The following is a 6,000-nucleotide window of genomic DNA, read 5'->3' as shown; positions in this document are numbered from 1 at the left end:
GAAATATTCTGTTTTAAAAGGTACAGATGTTTAACATTTGAATCTTTTGCCTTTTGTGTGTGAATGGCAGCATAAACCATCAAAATTTGCACAAGGATCAAGGTCTATCTGCTTTCTCCTCAGAGAAAGGTTCTTATAGTGAATCATTGCCGTTAGCAGCTCATTTACAGTATCATGACAATTCGTGACATTTTTTACTGGGGCTTTGTACAGCTAATCCTGAAAGCTATTCTGACATTGTGGTAAATAAAGCTAATCTTTGCATCCCAGTGTATCTGAAAGATGAACAGGTACAAGTCTTTTCCTATCTTCTGTAACTCTTGGTTGGGTGTGCTTTTGATAATTTAAGGTTTCTAAAGTAAAGACTTTAGAGTATGGTGGTAAGTGGTGAAGAAAGATATAAGATGTGAAGAAGGGGTTAACTGATTCCTTACTGCACAAGGACTTGACTTGTGACACAAGACATTCCAGGCTTTAAGTTATGGCAGGAAAGGGGGATAACTGATAAGGATTCCAGATGCCAGCTAGAAACCCCCACCAAGGAAGGAAACCTAAAACTGACCATTAAGAGTGGTCAAAGCCCGGAGGACTGTCTGAACACCGTGACCTCGCCCCATTACCATGGTAATGAGCTACAGTACGTCAGAAGCGGCAGAAAAGGGCTATTACCATAGTAATGAGCTACGTCAGAAGCGGCAGAAAAGGGCTTTATAAACTGGAAGTTTTGTACCGGTACTTCGAACAATACTTTGGTTTTATTGTTCCTTGCATGCAATAAAACTCATCTGTTTAAACTTCATCTCGGGATCCAGAACTTATTTGTCTGTTACAACAGTGGTAATGTGCATATCACTGAAGAAACAAGCACCATTTTACGAGCCAAATAAAGAGTGAGGTTAAATAAAAGAATACATTATTAAGTGTTTAATTTGTTAAGCCACTGCAGATTTCAAAACAAGAAAAAGCACAGACAACATTAGCCCTATCTGAATTTTTCTTTTTTTCTCTCCATTTCCTGCTCTTATATCAGCTAGAGAAATGTGCTAAAATACAAAAACAAACTGACATTATACATCAGTCAAATAGACTAGAGAGCACTAGCATAGTATAGTGTCACAGTCTAGTTGTTAATGCTTTTGTTACTCATGTCTATGCTAGAGAAAACCAAAGTATCATAACCCTGAGACAGTATTACAATTATTATTACAGTGAGCACCAACACTCAGTGCCAGGTTAAACAATGGAACTCCAGGAGTTCCAAGGAGCTGAAGAGCTTTGTGCGATACTGTACCTCCTGATTAAGATGCAAAGCCATATCCACTATTTGTAGTTTCTTGAGATGTCAGGGGGCTGGTTGTGGATTGGCAGCTGATGTTGCAGCAGTCACATGCAGCACAGACATGTATGATTCTTGTAATTGTAATGATCGCTGGGGAACACTTTTTTGTCAGACAAGATGCATACTTTTCCAGAACCTGTGCTCATCCATAACCTTTGCTAATGTTGCACATAAGACAAAAATGTGCAAGATTTGCTGGCAATGTAGAAGCTGAATGCATCCACTTTCAAACAGTTTGGATGCAACTCCAAATGGAACTGGAACTGCTGTGGTAGCTTTTATTAGGCCAGGAGTATATTAATGTTAAACGTTTACTTTGTACTGTGAGGAACATTAATATAACATTAAATATAATATGGAAATGTCCATTTCGTGGGCTTAATAATAACCACATTCCTGTGAATGTTTATATAAAATGTTCCTGGTATGCAGCAAGGAAAAAATACATATGACTCGAATGTATAAAAGTGTATCCAGTTATTTGTTATTGAAGATTGAAGACTGTCATGTTCTATGCACCAAATTGGTGCAGATTCATTAAAAAATAATAATAGTGTTATTTGAATGCTAGTTATTTTTCCAAGAAAAGCTGGGTAATACTATTATGCTGGAATAGTATAAGCTGGGTATACTGGAAAAGCCTTTCCATGAACTACAACTGCAAATAGAGGAGTCTTTTCCTAAAGAAAAATAATAAAAAAAGGACTGTGTGCTGCAAGTGTGCATGTGCACAGATCTATACAATGCATTTTCTGCAACCTTTCTTGTGTCCATCTGCATCTGTGTGCAAAAAGTGGACTTCCACTAGTTGCCTTAATGTGTTAGGAGTTCATTTGTGATGAAAACTTCTAAATGAAATGAAGAAAGTATTATATTTCATCATATCACGTTCTGCCTTGAGCATTCAGCCTTTATTTATACTGTTTTTATCCATGAACCAATTTATAAATTAATCTTTTTTTGAGGAACTTTATCAAACACCACCTTAAAATCCTTAAAATCTACATATGCTGTACCTTATCCATTACTGCCTCTTTTAAAAATTGACAAGCTGGTTAAGCAAGACCTAGCTTTAACAAATCCATACTGACTATCCACTAGGATTTTATTACCATAAAACCTCTAGTGTATTGCTTCCATAGCCACGCATTTGATAGGTCAGACTTGGTTGTCTGTAAATATTTGGTTCAGTTTTGTCAACCTTTTATAGTGTTGGGCACTACATTGACAATTTTCTGGTCAATGGGTATCACCCTTCTCTTTTGTGACTGAGTTTGCTGAGGGCCTATGACTAATATCTACAGCCAGGCCCTGGAGATTTGTTTATTTGAAGTGCTTCTATTATCATTAACACTCCTGCTTTGCCTGTATTAAATATATTTAATATGGTAGTCTCTGTTCTCAGCTTCGGGTATCCTGTTAACTATCCTTTCTTTGTGGAATACCTGAATTGAAAAGCTATTATATACATGCATAAAATGAAAAATAACATAAAACAAATTACTTTTGCAAACGTATATTGGCCTGTTTAATATTTTGAGTGCCCACAATTTGCTTTATTATCTTGTTTGTTATTATATTTCTAATATCTTTATATATATTTCACCCCTTGTTCAGCCTTGTAGTGTCTTTCATTGCTAGTTAAAAAAGAAAGAAGAAAGTTTCAGATTTTCACAAAGAACCAAAGATGTATCAGCCATCTAAACAGGATAAGGTCAGAACATTATTAAAACTGCTGAACCAGAAACTTCATATCATACCTGGAGGAAAAGATATAGACATGCCATGGCCTTGCAGTTTGTAATAGAAGGTGCTGGAGAATTGCAACAGTAAGCACTGGAATTATTAGCATTTACTGGTGCCTCCCTTTAATGCTTACAAGACAAAATTAAATCTTGGTAAGCAAAAAGAACAAGAGGAGGAGCATTTAGTTTTTGATCTTTAGTTTAATGTATGTCTTTTCCAATACCAGAAACAAATGTTCTTTTGATTAATTAAAATTCAATAACAGAATTTTAAAATGAATAAGGAGTCACTGAATACATGATTTGTAGTACATGTGGTCATGTTCTGATTTTTGTAAGATACTGATGTGTAATAAGCACTTAATATTACTTTGAAATACATATTTTTTTATAAGGGACGGAAATAAATGCCTTATCCATTCCCAGTCAGGAGAACTTGTGCAAGTACTGTAAGTGTTAAAAACATTTTCCATCGCACTGGTCTAAAGGCCCTGTTTTCAAGTTGTCTCTGCCTTCTAGGCCACTTTACAATCTTAATGGCAAGCGATGCAGCATGAGAAAACTTTATTTCTTTTTCATCCATTAAATGATTCATTAAATGTATTATTTATAGATAAGTGCTTGTTGATCATCATAACTGGTCCCCTGTCTATCTTCCAATTTTTGTTCCAGGTACATCATGATCAGCAGTCATATCACACTGCAACTCACAACTGCAGGTGTGATCCTGGTCAGTACCTGGATAGGAAACATCCTGGGAAAAACTAAGGCTGCTGCTGGAAGAGGGGTTAGTGGGGCCAGCAGGGGTCGCTCAGCCTGCAGTCTGTGTGGGTCCTAATGCCCCAGTAGCGAGGGGGATACTATACTGTAAAAATGCGCCATTGTTACGACCCCTAGTGCCTAAGGGTAAAGTGTCACAATAGCTATGACACTAAAACACAGCTGTCATGCAGCAGTATTTTTTGAACTAACATAAACCTCATAAAAATGCAGCATTTTATTTCCTAATAAACAGCTATAGAAGAAACATACAGTAATTTAAGGGAGATTAATGTCACAATCAGACCTAAGAAAGTGGCTATGTTCAAACTATCTAAAACCATTCAATGGACTTTCCTGATCTGACAGATGAGAAGTGAAAGGTGAATCAATAGTTTAAATGAAGACTGATTTTAATTGGCTTAGTATTATTGACTGGTGCCTCTTCACACCTGTGTTATTTCAGCCTAGATTTACTTCAGAGTCTCCTCAATAAGGATTTGTTTTTAGTCATTTGGGCATCATGCTGAATAAATTTAAACTTTGCACTTTTAATAAAGGGTACTAGAGGACAACTGCTGTACTCATATACTGTACATACTGTACCAGACTGGATCTCCTTTACTAATTTTCTTCATTTCATATTGTATCATCTGTAACATACAGTATTTGTCTGAAACTGTTTTATAAATTACATTACATTGCAGTCAATAGAATAAGTCAGAGGCAAGACAATTTAGCATAATGACATTTGTTGGTTCCTCAATTCCCTAGACTTGACCACATATTTAACAGCTGACAGTGGTCTTTTGATTTCATTTTGTGATATCTCTTCGAGTTATACTATAGAAATACGTTTCCACAATGCTATTTCAGTTATTAAATAGCACTTGCCATCTTAATACACCACTATTGCACAAATCAGATATAATATGTAACATCTTTTCATAAGGTCCTGAAACACAATTATTGAATAGGTCTTCAATTTAATTATTGCCACACCAGTGCTGTTCAAGTTTAACCATATATCTTAGCATCAGTATTCAGTTCTCTTCTATTAACAGCAGAAGGAGTTAACAACTTTTACTCATTAACTAAATATATAGAAGATGTGTAAAAAAGATAAATATTTTAATAAGATTCAGAATGTTGTAAGAGCAAAGATGACAGTTAAAATGACTGAAGGCCCTTAATGGATTCGTAAAAATGCTGATGAAAACATTTTACAGATAGAATGGGAAGCTTTGGCTTCAAAAGCTTGATACTGAAGGACCAGAACGTGTGAGGAATTGTAACTGAAATGCAGAACAATCAAAGTTTTCTATCTCTTCTATTAGATGCAGGAGTGTTTTATGTTACTCACTTAAATTCTGAATTGGAAAAAGATTGACTTTAAGAAATTTAATTCTTAGCTCATTAAACTATTATTACTCCAACAAGCAAGACAGGATGAATGCTTACCTGTTTTGTAACCATTCTTGTGTTTCTATGCCTTTTTAATTATAAATAAATTATAATGCCACCTCTGTTTGCACAGATCTCAGCATAATCATTTTTTTATAAAGGCCCCTTTATGATCACCTCACTAGTTAATGAAAGTACAACATTTTACAAAACTTCCAACTTTATCATTGTTTTATATAATATACTGTATAACTGCAGTAAATCCAATTGAAAAAACAGTGCAGTTGACATAGGTCATCTTTAGAAACCAATTAAAATAAATTATAATCTTAGGACACACATGCCATTTTCTCCCAATTATATATATTTTCCATGTAATTTAAACACGTTAGACATGATTTTGAGTGAATTACCAATTTGTCAAGGCTAAAGAGTCTGAGACTTTTCAACAATGGAAAAAGGCAAATGAACTTCTTTAGGGAAATCAATTATAATCACTTGGGACCCAAAATCCAGCACTGAGCATAAAAACAATGTCTAAGTAGTGTGTGAATGCTAACCCTAGCTGGGGTTTCAACAGAGCGATCCTGCAAACTGTCTCTGAAGCCCTCCAGTCATCAGATTCGAAAATGTTCCTTAAACCAAAAAACATAAGTCTAAAACAATCAAAGCCATTGAAAAAAAGCTCTTCAGAATGTATCTTCTTCAGTAATGTGCCTTTTTTAGACAAATTTTCAATCAGCTGAAAAGTGC

Source organism: Atractosteus spatula, chromosome 9, assembly GCF_055471065.1.
Source record: "Atractosteus spatula isolate fAtrSpa1 chromosome 9, fAtrSpa1.hap1, whole genome shotgun sequence".
NCBI lineage: Eukaryota > Metazoa > Chordata > Actinopteri > Semionotiformes > Lepisosteidae > Atractosteus > Atractosteus spatula.
This window is presented reverse-complemented; position numbering follows the sequence as displayed.